Raw genomic sequence first — 19,629 nt, 5'->3', positions numbered from 1 at the left:
TTTCCTTCTGGGATTCACAAAGGCAGATGTTCTTCATCTCACATTGCTGCAGTCCTGACACTTGGGTAGTCCGCTGTCCCAGTCGGCCCGAATACCAAAGTATAAGGCTGACGTCGGTCAAGGCGCATTAGTCTGACGTCAGGACGTCAGGGTACAAATGCGCATGACCAACGTCATTTCCTCAGTCTTTTTTGCCGCATGGTCCGATGCAGAAGCAGTTTTGCAAGTGCAGGTTGGCGTTCTGAGATTTTCCGAAGTCGGAGTTTCAGACCGAATCCAAGTTGGCTAAGTACCCCGTTGGGGAATATTTTGGTTTTTTCTTGCCTCAGTATTTTACCGGATGTCAGAAAAGTGAATCACTGTAATTCTTGTGGCAAACAGATACCTCATAGGGATTACCATACCTTGTGTATACCTTGCTTAGGGCCTGAGCACGACGTGGTTGGCTGTCGCTCTTGTGCTAGATTTAACAAACGCACTATAAAGAGAAGATTAGATTGTGCCAGGTTAGTTTTTGGGAAGCGGTGTAATTATAAAATGCCGTCGGATGCTCCGACGCCCGCTTCATCGAAAAAGCGCAAGGACAAAACAGCAAAGCCTAGGCTGGAAGAACCGTCCGTACCGGACGTCGGTTCTTTAGAGGGCTCTGTGGAGCCAGAGGTTCAGCCAGAAATTTCTTTGGAATCCCAGGGAGAGACTTTATTACTGCAAGATGTGACCTCTCAGGAGGTAGGCCAGGCGGAAGGGGCTTCTCAGGTAGCTGTTCTTCCCTCCCTTCCTAAGGTGGTTAGGCCCTCCCCTGCTGTTTCCAAGGCTTCTCCCAGGGGCAGGCCAGGTTTTGTTTCAGGTGTTACCCCTAGTTCTTCAGGGTCTGTACCTAAGAAGCATATGCTTAAGATGGCAGAAGATTTGATTACAATGATTAGAGGTTCTATGCCCCCTCCTGATAAGAGGCCTAGGGTGGAACCTGAGCTTGGGAGTTTTGAGCAGTGTTCGGATGCTTCTGAGTCTTCGGCTGAAGAATTGCAGGAGTATTCCCCTTACTCTGATTCTGATGTAGATGATTCTACTCCTTCTGCTTCTCCCCCTGAGGATTTTTCATTTTCAGAGACTCTTCATTCCATGAGGGAGCATTTTAAATGGGAAGGTCAGGATTTCTCTGATTCCAGGAAAAGGCTGAGGGAATTTTTGTTTCTTCCCCAGCATAGGCCTTTAGCTATACCTCCTGTTCTAGATGTGGTGGAGGATGTTTTTGCAGAGGCTTCTCTGAACCCTGATTCTTTGCCTCCTGCTCCAGTTAAACCGGATAGATATTATAGGGTGCCTGAAGCTCATAAGTATCTTTTTAAGAGTCCTAGGGCAGACCCAGAAACTGTTTCCCAGGGGCCTAAAGGTGTTAAGGCTTCTGTTGTTAAAAATCCTGTTCCTCCAGATAAAGAGGCAAGGGCTTTGGATAGATGGGGAAAGAAAGTGTATACTTCTTCCACTTTGGCCATGAGAGCTTTGAATTGCCAGTTTCATATGTTGAAATACCAAAATTATCTCCTTTCACAATTAAAGTCTAAGGTAGATGCTTTGGCGGAAGGTATTGAGTGTAAAGAGTTGCAGGATTTAGTTCATGTTTCTGAACAGGTGGGTAAGCATTCTTTGCAATGTGGTTTTGATGCTGTGCAGGCCTCTTGAGGGTGGCTGCCACTGGTTCGGTTCTTTGCAGGCACGCCTGGCTGAGGGATCAGAATTTAGCTGAGCATGTGAAGACAAGGATTTTAGATGCTCCTTTACAATCTGATGTGTTGTTTGGTTCGCCTGTGGAAGCAGTTCTAAAGAAAATGGAAGACAAGGCTAAGTCTATGCAGACTGTTAAAGATTTTGCAGGTTCAGCCTCCGAAGTTTAGTAGAAATTGGCCTACCAAGGGGTGGACATATCCTGCTTATGATTCCCAGTCTAGGGGTAGGTCTAGGCGTGGTAGGGGTAGAGCTCAGGGTTCTTTTAGGCCTAGAACAGTGAGTTCACCTGCTCAGTCTTCTGGTGAGGGCAGGGGTCAGTCCTTTCGTAAACAGACCCAATGACCTGCCTTTTCAGCTGCCAGAATCTTCTCGTCTGGCAGCACCTTTGGGAGGAAGGTTGGCACTTTTCAAAGAACACTGGAGTTTAATTACCCAAGACAGATGGGTATTGGATATCATTCACCACGGTTACAGGTTTTATTTCCATACCTTGCCTCCTTTCAAAGGCATGCCAGACATTCCTCCTCAACAAAGGAAAGAGGCTCACAAGCAAATTTCTCTGTTACTCCAAATAGGGGCCATTCAGCCGGTTCCGGTGTCAGAAAGGGGCCTAGGATTTTATTCTCGCCTGTTCCTAGTACCAAAAAAGGGGAACACGTGGAGACCAATTTTGGATCTATCTATCCTCAACACTTATCTGGACATTCCCAAGTTCAAAATGTTGATGTTACAACAGCTTTTACCTCTGTTGGGCAAAGATCACTGGATGGTAACTTTGGATCTCAAGGAAGCTTACCTTCATGTTCCTATCAGACTAATTTGCAGAAAGTATCTGCGTTTTCGAGCTGGGAATTCTCATTATCAGTTCTCTGCATTGCCCTTTGGCTTATCTACTGCGCCCAGAGTATTCACAAAGGTTCTGGCTCCAGTGATAGCTTTCTTCAGGCTAAAAGGAATACAAATCTATCCTTATTTGGACGATTGCCTGATTCTGGCTCAAGGAAGGACGTTCTTCTTCAGCATTTGGAATATGTGATAGCAGTGCTAAGATGCCTAGGGTATTCTGTGCGCGAAATAGAGTCCAGTCTAGTACCCTCTCAAGACATGTGCTTTCTGGGTGTGAGACTGAATAGAGCACCCCAGATGGCCTTTTAACCCCGGACAAACAAAAGAATCTTTCTCTTTACTTCCATCAACTATCTCATCAGTCCGGGCTGACTGCAAGGACAGTCCTTCAAGCCTTAGGGTTCATGGCATCTTGTATTCTGGTGCTTCCCAATGCCAAACTGCATATGAGGAAGCTGCAATGGTATCTCAAAAATGTATGGACACAGCACTGCCAGGATTTGGACACTGTCATTCAAATAATTCCTTGCATTCAGAAGGAATTTTTGTGGTGGGCTCAGGAATGTCACCTAAACAAGGGACTCTCTGTGACCCGGCCAGAGGTGAGTCAGATTCTAACGACAGATGCCTCAGACACAGCTTGGGGAGCTCATCTGAATGGAAAGTGGATACAAGACAAGTGGCCTGCCAGACTGCAGCATCTACATATCAACATGAAGGAGATGTTAGCAGTCCAGTTTGCATTACTGGCTTTCAAGGATTTACTTTTTCCAGGGCAGGTGTTGATTCTAACAGACAACACGACTGTCATGTGGTACATCAACAAACAAGGGGGAACACATTCTTATCCTCTATGCAGGCAAGCAATGATTTTGTGGGAGACTGCATTAAGCTTGCAACTGAATCTTCAAGCAAGGTTTCTGCCAGGAGCACAGAACTCCTTAGCGGATGTGTTAAGCAGGCAAATCATGGATCCCCACGAGTGGAAACTGGATCTTCATGTATTTCAGACATTGACAGTGTCCTGGGGAACTCCAGACATAGATCTGTTCGCTTCTCCACTAAACCACCAGCTGCCAAAGTTTTGCACGAAAAGGTTTCATCACACAGCCTGGAAAGTGGATGCTCTTTCTTTCAGCTGGAAAAATCTGCATGTGTATGCCTTTCCACCTCTACCTCTCCTTCCAAAGGTACTTCTAAAGGTCAGACAAGACAAGCCAAGGATGATTTTAATAGCTCCAGATTGGCCTCGGCAGCACTGGTACCCATTGCTGAGGAGTCTGGTACGGAAGCCTCCATGGCCCTTACCTTTGATTCCACATCTATTGTCTCAGGAGGACGGGCATCTACTCAATGTCAAGCTTCACTCTCTTCATCTAACAGCCTGGCATATTCTGTTTTGAACCATAGCAGGTCTCAGTTTCCTCAACAAGTTTTGAATGTGATTATGGAAGCCAGAAGACCTAGTACAAGGAAAGTGTATGCAGGAAAATGGAAGAGATTTTTATTTTGGAGTGCAGCAAAGGATTTGGATGTTTCTGAGCCAAATTTGAGTGTGGCTCTTCAATATCTTACTGAGTTATTGGACAAAGGTTTGTCTTTCTCTTCCATTAAGATTCATGCTGCAGCAATTTCAGCTCACTATGATTGTGACCCACCATTGTTTTCTCATCCTTTGTTCAAGCAATTTCTTAGAGGGGCAAAGAATATAAGACCCCCACGTAGAGCTCCTACTCCTGCTTGGGACCTCAATTTTGTGTTGGAGAAACTCACTCTACAACCTTTTGAGCCTGCAGCTACTGCTGAATTGAAATATTTGTCATGGAAGACTGCTTTTTGTTAGCCATTACCTCTGCAAGAAGGGTGTCTGAATTGCAGGCCCTTATGGCGGTTGAGCCTTTCCTGATTTTTCATAAGGATAGGGTATCTTTACGTACTAATCCTTCCTTTATGCCTAAAGTGGTCTCTAGTGTGGCTTTAAACCAAACTATTCATTTGCCTACCTTTTATGCAAATCCCCAAAATAACGGGAAAAGATTTTGCACACTTTAGATGTACACAGGCAATTACGTTATTATTTAAGCAGGACTAAGGATTTTAGGCAGTCTCAGCAGTTGTTAGTTTCATTTGCTTTGAGTTCTCAGGGTAAGCCTGTGTCAAAACAAACTATTTCTAAGTGGATTGGGTTTTGCATTACTTTCTGTTATTCCCATCATGGCAAAGAGATTCCAGCTGGGATTAGGCCTCATTCCACTAGGGCTACTGCCACTTCCACAGCATTTCTAAGGGGGGTGGCAACTAAGGATATTTTGGAGGCAGCTACTTGGAGTTCAGTGCATACTTTCTCTAAGCATTACCACCTTCCTCTCTACTCTAAATCTAGGGCTGGTTTTGCCACTGCTATTTTACAGGGCATGTTGTCAGCTCCTGCTTCTTTGTGATTTGCCATCCTCCCTTACCTCTGCTTTGGGATTCTACCCAAGTGTCAGGACTGCAGCAATGTGAGATGAAGAACATAGTACAGTTTTGTACCTACCATAAATGTAGATGTTCGAAGATCCACATTGCTGCAGTCCAATTTACCCTCCCTCCTTCCCCTCTGTGTTTAGGGGTGGTTGTGTGGGTGGGATTGTACCTTTCTGATTTTGTATATATTGTACATATATTTGGTGCAGGGGTGTTTGGTGTGTTGTTGTTTTTTGGTTTGGCCTTATCTTTTTAGGGTCTTCTGACATCTGGGGCAAGAAAAGACTGAGGAAATGACGTCGGTCATGCGCATTTGTACCCTGACGTCAGACTAATGCGCCTTGACCGACGTCAGCCTTATACTTTGGTATTCGGGCCGACTGGGACAGCGGACTACCCAAGTGTCAGGACTGCAGCAATGTGGATCTTCGAACATCTACATTTATGGTAGGTACAAAACTGTACTTTTTGCCCAAAATGCCATTTTTTGTGAAAGTAAGATGTCTGATCCGACATTAAGGGGATTTATTCTTAGCTGTACACATTTCAATATAAATTGGTATAAGAAAAAAGATTTATCTTATCTCATTTGTTAACCTGGAAGACCATTTTCAGGCTCATTCTGAAGCAAGTTTTACCAACAAGCAGTAAGTACTATAACTAAAACACAGTTGTAAGTAAAGGAGCAACTGTAACCATAAAATGAGTTATCGACACTTAAAGTGTAGGTCAGGTCACACACTTGCATCAAAATGCAGCATACAGAATAACTGTTCAGTATATACTATATTCGTATACAGTTGCAGTATGCATAATATGGTGGGCAAGGAAAGAAAAGGTACAAAGGAGAGAGAGGTTAAGGAAAAATAGAAAGAAGGTGGAAAAGATGAAAAAGAAGACGGTGGTGGGTGAATTCATTAATTAGCAGAGTATAGTATGAAGAAAATGACAGCCTAGACGGAAGGAGAAGTAAAACCATTCTAAACTGGTGATCTTTGAGGTTCTGTGTTGAGAGAGTTGATATAATGGTTAAGGTTGTACTCTCACAGTTATAAGGTACAGGGTCTGATTGTGATCTCTGGTTATTGGCTAGGCTTGTAATAGTCTGCAGACTGATAGCCTAACATTTTTCAATGAAGTACAAGAAGAGAAACTTCACTGCTGCAAAGACCAAACAAATCATTCCAGAAATGTAAACAATCCACATTATCCAAGTTTACACAGTATTTGGGGTGTGTGTGTGTGTGTGTGTGTGTGTGTGTGTGTGTGTGTGTGTGTGTGTGTGTGTGTGTGTGTGTGTATATATATATATATATATATATATATATATATATATATATATATATATATATATATATATATACAATATATAAGGTTGTGTATGTGTATTTGTGTACAAGACATGAGTAGCTGCTGTGTGTAAATGAAATGTCTTATAATGTACGTTTAGGAGAAAGCAGTGTGCTGAGTGGTTGGTTAATCCATTCTTATTGATTCTTGTTGACAGAGATTCCAAATAGTTTATATCATGCAGTTTTGCTGTGATGGGGCTTTATGGATATCCCCCAGAATGATGATTTCTGATTTTATGTTTTCAAATGTCTATGCTAGTGTATCCTCGGGCATTTAGTCATATGTAGATTGTTTATAGGTCCCAACTAACTTTTACAGTTTTGAGAATCTAATGGAATGGCAACTGTCATATTATTTGCCTAACGGTACATGCATTGGTAGTCCGAGTTCTGCTGCTGCATCTGATGCTTTGTATATCCTGACTTGCCTAAACAGGGTAACCTGGCAAGTTGACTTTAGAGGTTTCATGCAGTAAGGTGAATGAATTTTAGGCCCTTTTATAAGTCCTCAGTAGCTAATTTGCTGAAGATAGTATAATTCTGGTAAATGCCATATTTGTACAGCTGCATTATTAGTGGGCTGGGCAATTAAACCAGGACAGGTTTTGGATAGAATATTAACCAGATGTGCTCATTAAGTAGTAAAGCCATATTAAGTGACCATAGGAGAGCAACAAGAAGTTTGACTTTATCTGACAAGGTTAGATGGTGTCAGGTGTAGCAGTTGTTAGTTGGGACTATTTTTTTCATGTAGTTTTATTTTTGTGTTGTGTGAAAAATGATTGCGGTTATCTTTATGAATTTATTTTTTACTTTTGGTGAGTGATACTATTAAAGGTGGGTTGCTGTTTATGAGGATATATGTGTTTGGATAAGAAATTAGAAATGTGAGAATAAACATTTGAGTAGAGGCACCACATGCCTTATCAGGTGCATTGTTATAGTGTATGGTGACTATGGATGGAAGGCAGAAGTGAAATGATACTGCACATCTGTAGTGCAATGTATATGGTATATTATAGTGAAATTTGTGGTCTGTAGAGTAGCATTCAAATACATTTCAATGAAAAAGTGGGCTTTGAGGATATGTGTACTTGGGGGAGTGTAGAAAATGTATATTTAGTGGGATGTGCAAATATATGGGAGGAGTGAAAATTATATATCATCATGTCTTTGTGTACAAGAGGAAGTTAAGCATTCAGATGGTAAAATAAGTTGGGAGGTATGAGTCTGAGGTATTGGATAATATAGTAGATGAAGGAAACCAAGAATGATTAGAAGTCAATGCAGTGTGAATCAGAAAAGTTTATTGTAATGAGATGTCTTTTTTTTTTTTTTTTTTTTAGACACAAGTGGAAGTTGTCTTTAGCTTTGAATTTGCAGATATGTTTAGGGAAGGAATTGGTAGAATTGTAAATTGTATTGGAATGAAGCAGATAGTATATATGTCTGCAGGGGTGAACAGAGCTGTTTGTAAAACTTCTTTTAGGATAGTTATGGGGTGGAGGACTGATTTTATATGGACCAGTTTAAGTCTCAGCGCTGGAAAAGAGTAGTAAATTAGTCCTACTTCAATCTTAGTGTGTGTGTGTGTGTGTGTGTGTGTGTGTATGTATTTGTATATGTGTAAATATATATATATATATATATATATATATATATATATATATATATATATATATAAATTGTTGTCTTTCGGCTTTTCCCGGTTGGGGGTCGCCACAGTGGAACTCCGGTCCGCTAATGATTGGCAGTAGATTTTCACGAACGCCGAGCTGCCAGCTCGATGTTCAACCTTCAACGAAGGCACGCCAGTTTACGCATGTCTTTCGAACACCCACCCAAACGCGGGGAGGACATGCAGACTCCACACAGAAGGCACTCCCCGCACTCCAGCAAAGAATCGAACGGGATAACCTCTTGCTGTGAGGCAACAATGCTACCGCTGCACCACCACGGAAGTAAATATTTCACAAACTCAAAATCAGATGTAGAAAAATAGTATTTTACAGTGTTTCTAATTGTCTTAATAGATTATTACTACAGTTGTTTAAGTGTCAAAGAAAAAGTGGAAGAAAAAATGCTGTTTGGACAGATGCATTTGTAGTTTTTTTTTTTTTTTTTTTTTTAGACAAGAAACATCTTTATCGAAATATCACTTATGACATAGTCATACATTTATATACATGAAAATAAACCATATTGACATATTTTCAGTTGCAAACATCATATATAATTTTCTATACTGTCATTGTCAATCAAGCAGTACATGGCTTATTTAATTCCTGCCTTCCCTTAAACACAATTTCTCTTCCAAAACATTATTCTGCAATCGTGCTGTTCCCACACACCTCATATATTTGCACCTATCCTTTTCTAAAGATTCCACTTGCAGTTCTTTTATCTCTATTATTAAGTTTACCACTTCTAGTACAGCTGGTTTAGACTTTGATTTCCATTGTCTAGTAATTGCTTTTTTGGCAGCCACCATAATTAAACTCTGCAAGGCCTTACTATGTCTAGCAAGGTTCCTATTCTGTATCACAGCTCAAAAAATTCCTTAGTTACACCCAGTATTTTTAATAGAGTAGTGTGCAGAGAATTTTTAGTCTGCCAACTCTTTACATTCCCAGAACATATGTTCCCAATTACCTGTTTCTTCTACATCACACAGCCAACATTTGCAGTGTACCTAAGGAAAATTCTCTGGACTCTGCTTGGGGTAATAAAGTACATATGCAAAACGCTTCTAAGCAAAAATCCTTATCTTTTAGACTTTAGTGCATGTTTGGGAGCCATATACATATCCTCCCATTGTTTCTTTTTGAATTGCTTAACCTCCTGTAATTGATTTCTATAGTTATCAAGCAATATTTGTATCCCCTACTAATTATCCCCCTTTTAACAGCAGCTTTTGGTCTGGATTCTACCAAAAACTGTACCAGTGCTGGCATTTCACATGGGATTCCTCTGTTCTTTCCTCTTTGCTTATACTCTGATATCAATCCTTGATAGGGAAGTCAAGCTCTGTCCTGCAGTCAAAATGTATTCATGGCATCCTACAATTCTCCCATTCTATTACCTTTCCAATCTGAAGTAGTTTACTTAATTGGTCTTCAACCTGTGGGTATTGGATCCGTATCAGAAAACCTGTGGGTATTGGATCCGTATCAGATCCGAGCCGGCAAGTTCACTAGCATCTACTTTGAGCTTCAAGCTCCTCCCCTTACCCGTAATACACCTCCACTACCTTCCAACCCCCAGATCTCATTTGCCACGGCTTGCCTGAAGCATCGTGATCCTGAGCTCCGAGTTTGTAAGCTGGGTTTTTTGATAAGTAAGCAGTTTTTTCATAGTTGTTTGAGTGTTAGCTGTTTAGTGTAGGTTCCCTCTCCTCCTCCCCTCACTGGTGCGTCGTGTTTTAGGGTTTTTTCTGTAGTTAATCAATGTTAGAGTGTGTTGCTTCCCCTCCCCCCTCAGCGTTCTGTGTGCCTTTTGAGTGTGTGCTGAGTGGGTCCCAGTAGGAAATAGTTTGTTTTTCTATTTTTTCCTTCTCGTATTGTGTGTGCTGTTTTCTTCTGTAGAGACATGGCTGACTCCAAGCCAGGACTCCCAAAACCACGCATGTGATACTATGTGCACAGACTAAACCAAATAATCCAGGAGAATCCAAAAAGAAAGTCCAGCACCAGGGAAGTTTAAAACGGCAATTTTTTATTGTGGCAACCCAAAAATGCAAAGCAGACCGGTTTCGGCAATAATAAAGCCTTCCTCAGTGTATAAATTCACACTGATTAATGCAACCATTAAATATTACACTACTAAGTTAGAGTCTTGAGCTTATTGGTTGATACCAAGTTAACTAAGTTCATTAAGACCTGGCTTGAACAAAGCACCCAGCCTGACAATCCAACATGATTCTTTCTCATTTAAAATTGAATGCCATCCTGTTTTACATGATTTATTACCTTGGATTTTATCTATAATAGTAAATTGAAATTTAGCAGTACTATGGGTTATAGTGTGTTTATACAAAGCATTGGATAGCCTCTTATTTCTAATATCACTAAGATGTTCACTAATCCTAACTCCCAAAAGGCGAGATGTTTGTCCTACATAAAATGCAGAACAAAAACACTTTGCCAGGTAAATCACCCAGTCATTGCTACAATTACCAAAACATCATATTTGATATACCTTGGAAGAATTATTGCTGGTAAATATTTTTGGTTTGAGAAACATGTTCACAGGCACTGCAATGACCACACGAAATGCTGCCCACTAATTTGTCTCCAAATAACGTGACTTGTTTATAGGAAGGGATGGAATGTTTATAGTGAGTAAAATGAGAGTTTATTGTAAGACCCTTTCATTAGGAAAATAAACAATGTGGTGGAAGCACTTCTGCTAATTTTTCATTGGCCAACAAAATATCCCAGTGATGGTTTATAATGTTTCTGAAACCATTTGTATTTCTTCCATAGGTTGTAACCAAACGAATAGGTTGAGAAATTCGTGTGTCCCTGCTTTTGGACATGTCCCTATATTTGAGTAGGTTATTGCAGTCTTGGTTTGTTGCGAATGCACAAGCCCTTTGTATGAAGTCTGTAGGGTAACATCTATTGATGATTCTCTGGGTTAAATCATTACTGCAAATTGTGTAGCTTCATTAGTGGAGCAAATACGTTTAATTCGTAAAAATTGGGACTTGGGTATATTGCGGATGATGTGGTGGGGGTGATGGCTCGAGGCATGAAGTAGGGTATTAAATTGTGGAAGTTTTCTGAAAACCTCTGTTTTGAGTGTGTTGTCATCCTGTCTGGAAATGTGAACATCCAAAAATGTGATCTGATTGTAGTCCCAGTTCAACGTGAATTGAATACCCCACTTATTTTCATATAAGTATTGTACAAATTCCTGCACATAAAAGACATCACCCCTCCACACTATCCAACAATCGTCCAAGTAACATCTCCAGATGTCCATATTGTGGTTGTCATCATAAATCAATTACTCTTCAATGTAGCCCATAAAGAGGTCAGCATAAATAGGAGCAAAGGATGTGCCCATGGCCATTCCTCGAACTTGCCAGTAGCACATCCCATTTTTTGTAAGACCATGTTCGGTTAAGCAGACCGAGTATTACATCCAAGGCTGTATAGTTCAGCCAAAATTGAATGGCTTCTAATCCTGCCAGTGTGGGATGTTGGTGTATAGGGCGGTGACGTCTAATGTGCATAGAAGCCAGCCCTGATCCAACTGAGTATCACAGATAATGTTTAGAAATTGAGTGGTGTCTTTAATTCTGGATCTGACTAGGGCCAATAATGGTTGTAAGTATTCTGTAAGGAAGGCAGATAGTGGTTCTGTCAGAGATCCTGTACCTGATACGATTGGTCTTCCTGGTGGTTGTGTGGGATGTTTGTGCATTTTGGGTAATAGATAAAGGTATTGCGATTTGGGATCTGAAACTGTCAGCTGATGCCTAACATTCTGAGTAATAATCCCTTCTTCCTGTGAAAATTCCAAAAATGAGTCAATTTCTTTCTTGAACTTAAATGTTGGATCTAGGAGCAAAAGCATGTAGAACTGAGCATTAGGCAATTGTTTGTCAGCCTCTGCAGTGTACATGATCCAGTCCATGACGACCACCGCCCCACCCTTATCAGCTGGTAAAAAAATCACTAGGTCATGGTTGTTACTAAGTATCACTTCCTGTTCTTGTTTGGTAAGCTTGTGACTGATGTTGTGTACATTGTGCTTAAAATGTAGTTCCTTCAAGATACACTCCTTAAATATTGAAACATGTTTATCCGTGGGATGCATAAAGCTAGATTTACGGAAATGAAACCCAGTAGATCTTTGAGCTGAATTTGTGCCTGAAAAGAACAATTTCAGATTAAGAGTTCTATAGAATTCATTTATATCATGTACTAAAGCAGGTTCAGAAACAAAAAATGCTGGGACAAAATTTAAACCTTTATTGAGCAGTTTTATTTCCACATCCAGAAATGTCTGAGAAGAAATATTATGTACATTATTAGTGTTTAATGTGATAGAATCTTGTCTGAAAGTTGTTGGATGTTGTGTCTTTCTTCGGTGCTTCCTATCACCCCTATGTCTCTTGACCCTAAAGGGTCACTATTGGGTCTTCTCTTGGCAGCTGGAGATATCTGGTCTAGGTAGAGATGGATTCTGTATCGGTTACAGAAGAAGAGTCCTCCGTGGGTATTCCCCCTGTTCCTTAATATGGATCTGGGTCATTTGTTTTTATTAATGTGTTTGTGTCCTGAATCTTGAAATCTGACACTTTTTTGGTATGTGCCAAATAGTTTCCGTCTATCATAATCTAATGTGTCCAAGCCAGTCTTCAAGAGGTGCACTGAGTGTGGCCACAAATTGTCACCAGCCGATGGCCACACTATTTGCGTTATGTGCTTGGGTGTAGCACATTTAAGTACAGACTGTTCCATTTGCGTGGGTTTTAACCTGCACCCTATTAAGGATAGACGGGCTAAGTTGGCCCTGAAAGGCCTTTTACCCACTACTGAGGCAGCTGCCTCTTCCACTGCTTCGGTCACAGTGGCTGCTCTGACCGCCTCTCCTTCTCTTGTCCTTGCTTCTCCTCCCTCCCAGGCTAGGACTCAACCTCCCATTTCTAAGCCTGTGGAAGTGGATGCTTCGGTCACAGTGGCTGCTCTGACCGCCTCTCCTTCTCTTGTCCTTGCTTCTCCTCCCTCCCAGGCTAGGACTCAACCTCCCATTTCTAAGCCTGTGGAAGTGGAGTGCAGAAGAGGCAGAGAGTAGGAGAGCGAGAGCACAGGCCAGAAAAACGTAAAGGGTCCCCTGACCTTTCTGCTTCTACTCCCACCAAGAGTCAGTCTAGGATCCGTGAATCCCCTTGGCTCTGATCTCTGAGATTTTCCCCGGAGCCAGAGGAGCCATGACCACCATCTAGGGCCTCGGTTCCTCGACCCGCCAGGTCGGAGTCCGTGACCTCGTCGAGGTCCACCCGAAGCTTATCAGAAGTCGACATGGATAAAATGATTCTATTCGTACTCTGATCGAGATGGTAGTCATGCCAGCTCCCTCTCCCTCTGGAGGGGGGAGCTCACTTCCTTTCTTCATGCTAATTTCTCCTTCTCTGATCCGTCCACTGGGTTCGGAGTACTTGGATCCAAGAATGGCCATAGTCAGGGGGCCGGTGCCGACGGTACCTGTCTCATCGCCGGCAGCTGCTTGGAGCGTGTCGGATCAGAGTGGCTCTTGGAGCTGGTGCCTGGGTGTCAGATCCAAGGGAGCAGAACTTTTTCCATTGGCTCCAACGTTGTTGGGGCCAAGTTCCCCCCTTCGGAGCTCCGTCCACTTTGGACCCAGCTGCAGTTCTCGCGTTGGATCCGGGGAGAGCGGTTTCCTTAATGGTGGCCCAGGAGGCTCATTCTCCCTCAGTGTTTGATGTGGTGGAAAGGGTTCCCTCCACTGGATTGAGACCCTTGACTATTTCCCTGGACTCCGCTCCAACTCCCTCAGCTCTGTCTACAAATCTCATCATTTTCCCAGAGGGACATTTTTTGCCAACGCCCCTTATGACAGCTCTACCCTTTTTGGTAAGACCATCAAAGAGACTTTGTTCCAGAGTGAGAAAGACTGGAAGACACTGTTTGCCATCGGGATCCCCTTCTCGAACCCTCAAAGATCCTTTTTCCCGGAATTAGCGAGGGCAAAAGATGTGGTTCCAGAAGTCTCTGTATTCCCAGGACACTCAGGGCTCTTCTTCCCCCAGAGGCAGAGGGGGACAGGATAGACGCCGGCCCAGAGGTAGAGGGGGTCTGAGGAATTTTGGGTGTCGAGAACCATTCTCGGACATGCCTGGGCAGCAACCCTGAAGGATTGCCCAACTGCTGTAATCTGGAGGCAGTCAGGGGTCGATTGTCATTTCATTTGGCGGCATGGGAGTCCGTAACAGACCACTAAAAAAACAATGCCTAGGCCACATGCTCAGGCCTCTATGCCTAAAAAACAAATGATGAGAATGGCTGAAGATCTTATAACTCTAATCAGGGGAAGCCAACCTCCCCCTTCTAAGAGACCTAGGACTGAAGTTGTTTATGATTCTTCTGACCAGGATTCTAATTTTTCTGATTCTTCTGATGATCTGGATTTGCACTCATCTACTTATGAGGATTCTGATGCAGAGGACTCTGTTCCCTCTGCCTCCCTTCCAGAGGATTTTTCTTTTTATGAAACCTTATATACTCTAAGGGAGCATTTCCACTGGGAAAGCCAGGATTTTTCTGATTCAAAAAAGAGGCTTAGGGATTTCTTACTCCTACTTCAGCATAGGCCATTAGCTATTCCTCCTGTACTAGACATTGTTGATGATGCTTTCTCGGAATCTAGTTTGGCCCCTGATTCTTTGCCTCCTGCTCCCAAAAACCTGACAGATATTACAGGGTTCCTGATTCTCACCAGTTCCTTTTTAAAAATCCTATTGTGGATCCAGAGACCATTTCAGAGACCCAAGGGCATTAAGGCTTTTACTGCTAAAAATCCTACCCCTTCTGATAGAGACTCCAGGGCGCTGGATAGATTGGGTAAGAAGGTTTACACTTTTGCAACCTTGGCCATTAGGGCTTTAAACTGCCAGTTTCATATTTTAAAGTATCAACAACATGTTATTGGATTGCTTAAACAGAAAATGATGTTGATTCCTGACTGTGCGGAAAATAAAGAATTACCAGATTTAATGCATTCTGCTGAACAGGTTGGAAAACATACTTTGTAATGTGGATTTGATTCTTTAGAGGCCTCTTGCAGGGCTGCTGTTACTGGGTCTGTGCTCAGAAGGCATGCTTGGCTCAAGGAGCAATCTTTACCTGATCATGTTAAAGCTAAATTGTTGGATGCTCCCTAAAACTAGGACCGCCTGTTTGGCAACAAGGCTTAGAAGTTCTTAGAAAGATGGAAGATAAAGCTAAAGCTATGCAAACTGTTAAATATTTCTTACAAGTTCAGCCTCCTAGATTTAGTAGGCACTGGCCCTCTAAGAATTGGTCCTTTCCAGCCCCTTCCAGGTCTTCTCAAGCCAAACCCAGACATAACAGAAACCCCAGGTTTCAGGCTCAAGGGACACACAAGACTAAGCAGTGGGGAGTTTCCACTCCCAAATCAGGGAGTAGTAAGACTCCCCCTATGGAAAACAGTCTCAATGACTTACTTCTAAAACTTCCAAGCACTTTCCAACTGAATGTTCCATTAGGCGGAAAGATTGGTCTGCAGGCCAAAAACTGGAAACTCATTACTCGGGACAAATGGGTTTTAAGTATAGTGTCCCAAGGATACAGATTTCACTTCCACACCTTACCAACACCAAATGGGTGGCCAGATCTACCCCCAAACAGTGGGCAGAGGCCCCAAAACAAGTACTCTCTCTCTTAAGCATGGGGCTATTCAGTTGGTACCAGAAGAGGAAAAGGGACAAGGGTTCTATTCGAGATTTTTCCTGGTACTCAGAAAAGGAAATACATGGCATCCTATCCTGGACCTTTCTACTCTAAATAACTTTCTGGTGATTCCAAAATTCAAGATGCTGACTCTTCACCAGCTGCTTCCTATGCTATGCAAAGATGCATGGTTGGCAACACTCGATTTAAAAGAAGCATACCTGCACATCACACTCGACTTAAATTCCAAAATTCAAGATGCTGACTCTTCACCAGCTGCTTCCTATGCTATGCAAAGATGCATGGTTGGCAACACTCGATTTAAAAGAAGCATACCTGCACATCACACTCGACTTAAAAGAAGCATACCTGCACATCCCTATCAGGGAGTCTTGCAGAAGATACCTATGCTTGAAAGCAGGCTACATGCACTATCAGTTCTCTACACTGCCCTTTGGCTTGTCTACTGCGCCCAGGGTATTCACAAAGTGCGTAGCTCCAGTCATTGCATTCTACAGGCAAAGAAATATTCAAATATACCCATACCTGGATGATTGTCTAATTCAGGCAGAACGCCAGGACATACTTTTGAATCATCTGGCCTTTGTTCAAAGGGTGCTGACTTGTCTGGGGTACACCATAAACAAAAAAAAAATCACACCTGGTGCCCTGTCAACAAATTATATTCCTGGGAGCAAGCTTGAATACAACTTCCCAGATGGCTTTCCTCATGCCAGAGAAATGGATTCATTTGACAACCTACTTCAAACAAGTGGCCACAAAAACCCAATTATCTGCAAGGCAAATTCTGCAAGCCTTGGGTTTCATGGCCTCCTGCATTCTTCTAATTCCATATGCAAGGCTGCATATGGGAAACTGCAATGGTATCTCAAAAGCCTATGGTGTCAACATTCACAGGATCTAGAAGCAATGATTCCTGTCGTATCTTGCCTATGCCTAGAATTCCTTTGGTTGGCAGAGGCCTGCCACCAAAACAGCGGACTACCATTCACACTATCCCCTGCCACCCAAACCTTAACAGAAGCATCAAACTATGCACGGGGGGGGCCCACCTGGCAGGGAAGTGCATTCAGGGCAAATGGATCCCAAGTCAAATGCACCTGCATATCAATCAAAAAGAAATGTTAGCTGTACAGAATGCTCTGACAGCCTTCAAGGACCACATTCTTCCAGGACAATTAATGATAAAGACAGACAACACCACTGTTATGTGGTATATAAACAAGCAGGGGGTACACATTCTTACCCCTCTGCAGACTAGCCATGGCATTGTGGAACAGCCCTGAGCTATCAAGTCCATCTACAAGCTCTATTCCTGCCAAGAAAACTAAATACACTGGCAGACGAACCAAGCAGAAACCTCATGGACCCACACGAGTGGAAACTGGAACCAAGGATTTTCAACATGTTGACAAGCAAATGGGAGAGCCCAGATATAGACCTGTTTGCCTCCCCCCAAAACTATCAGTTGGCCAAATTTTGCACAAGGACTCCCCACAAACAAGCTTGGAAAGTGGATGGTCTGTCCTTCAGCTGGAAAAACCTATCATTTTATGCCTTTCCCCCTCTGCCGCTGCTCTCCAAAGTACTACTAAACATCAAACAAGACAAACCAAGGACTGTTTTGATTGCATCAGACTGACCATGCCAACACTGTACCCCTCTTGTGCAGTGCCCCATGGCACCTGCCTCAGACTCCTACTCTATTGTCTCAGCAGGAGAACCAAATTCTGCACCCTCAACTTCAAATACTGAATCAAGCAGCCTGGCTAATTACATAATTTCTCCTTTACAATCCCTCAGTAAATCAGTGATGGATATCATTATTCACTGTTGCAGTCCTGGTTACCCTCCCTCCAGCCCCCCTTCTTATTTTGGATATACCTCTACTTTCCTTTGCTATCTTCAAAAGCTTTTTGGGTGTATTTGCTTTTTTGTTGGAGGTATAACCTTGTATATTTATAGATTTAATTGCTTTCCATTATGGGGGCACCTGACATCTGGGGCAAGAAAAACTGATGCAATGGCGTCATCTACATGTTTTATACCCCTGACGACATGACGTCATGGAAGAATGGACAGCAACCGACGCAGGACCCAAGACTTTGTTAATCAGGCCATTAATGATGCAAGCAGATAACCCAAAAGTGATGACTGCAACAGCGAATACACTCTTAACATCTACATTTATGGTAAGTGTACACAGCTGTACTTTTTGACGCCCTAGAAGCATCTTGCAGGGCAGTAGTCACTGGTTCTGTACTGAGAAAGCATGGTTGGCTTAAGGAACAGACCTTGCCAGACCATGTCAAATCAAAATTACTAGACGCTCCTTTGAATAAGGACAATTTGTTTGGCACCAAAGCAGAAGAGGTTCTAAAAAAGATGGAAGAAAAGGTTAAGTCTATGCAAACAGTCAAAGATTTTTTGCAGGTGCAGCCACCAAGATTCAGTAGGCATTGCCCCTCAAAACATTGGTCCTTTCTGACCCCCTCAAGGCCATCTCAAACTAGACCGAGGGGAAAGACCCCCCCCCCCAGATTACAGTCTCAGGGTATGCAGAGATCTAAGCAGTGGAGTATCTCCACTTCTAAATTGGGGAGTGCTAAGCCACCCCCTTACGGAAAGAATTCACAATGACTTCTCAACTCCACTCCTCACCTCTGCCCAATTGCTCGTGCCCCTAGGTGGAAAACTTGCCCACCATGCAAAAAAGCTGGACCTCCATCACCAAAGACCGATGGGTCCTCAACACTGTATCCCAGGGGTACAAATTTTACTTCCACACACTCCCAACCCTGAAAGGGTTCCCAGACCTTCCTCCAAACCAGTAGGCAGGGGCACAAAATCAAGTTCAATCCCTGCTCTCCATAAGGGCAATTCATCCTGTTCCTGCAGAGCAAATAGGTCAAGGGTTTTATTCCAGACTTTTCCTGGTACTCAGAAAAGAGGGCATTTGGTGCCGAATCCTAGACCTTTACATTCTAAACACCTTCCTGGTTGTGCCAAAATTCAAAATGCTCACCCTTCAGCAGCTTCTTCCTATGCTGTCCAAACGGCCCTGGTTAGCCACCTTAGACCTAAAAGAAGCCTAGCTGCACATCCCTATCAGGGAATCGTGCAGGAAATATCTACATTTCAGGGCAGGATCTATACATTATCAGTTCTCTTGCACTTCCCTTTGGCTTATCCACTGCTTCAAGAGTCTTCACAAAATGCCTGGCTCCAGCCATTGCCTTTTGCAGACAGAGAAATATTCAAATGTACCCTTACTTGGACGATTGCCTGATTCGGGCAGACAGTCAGGAAAAGCTGATTCAGCACTTAACATGTGTAAAGAACCTTCTTACCTCTAACCTCCCTGGGGTACACTATCGACGAAAAGAAATCAAAACCTAGTCCCCAGTCAAAAGATTGTAATCCTGGGAGCAAGCTTGGACACAGCCTCCCAGATGGCATTCCTTACTACAGAAAAACAAGCCTAACAGGCTACTTCACTCAAATGGCCACTAGAACCCAGCTGTCCGAAGGAAAATCCTGCAAGCTCTACGGTTCATAGCCTCTTGCATTCTACTAATTCCATATGCCAGACTGCATATGAGGAAACTTCAATGGTACTTAAAAAAGTCTTTGTTGCCAACATTCTCAGGACCTGGAAACCATCATACCTATCATTCCTTGTCTAAGGGCAGAGTTTCTCTGGTGGGCAGCAGCATGCAACCACAACAAGAGGCTTCCTTTTACACAATCCCATGCCACCCAGACCCTAACCA

General features: G+C 42.8%; 1 protein-coding gene across 1 annotated transcript in view; it reads left to right on the top strand.

Moving 5' to 3' along the window:
* The window catches only part of CARF (calcium responsive transcription factor), a 2,518,000-nt gene that overhangs the window by 56,156 nt on the left and 2,442,215 nt on the right, over nucleotides 1-19,629 (top strand). The window lies entirely within an intron of this gene.

This window comes from Protopterus annectens, chromosome 6.part0 (genome assembly GCF_019279795.1).
Source record: "Protopterus annectens isolate FY-2018-M chromosome 6.part0, PAN1.0, whole genome shotgun sequence".
NCBI classification, from domain to species: domain Eukaryota; kingdom Metazoa; phylum Chordata; order Ceratodontiformes; family Protopteridae; genus Protopterus; species Protopterus annectens.
The sequence above is the reverse complement of the archived record's forward strand: the minus strand, read 5'-3'. Positions and strand labels throughout refer to the sequence as shown.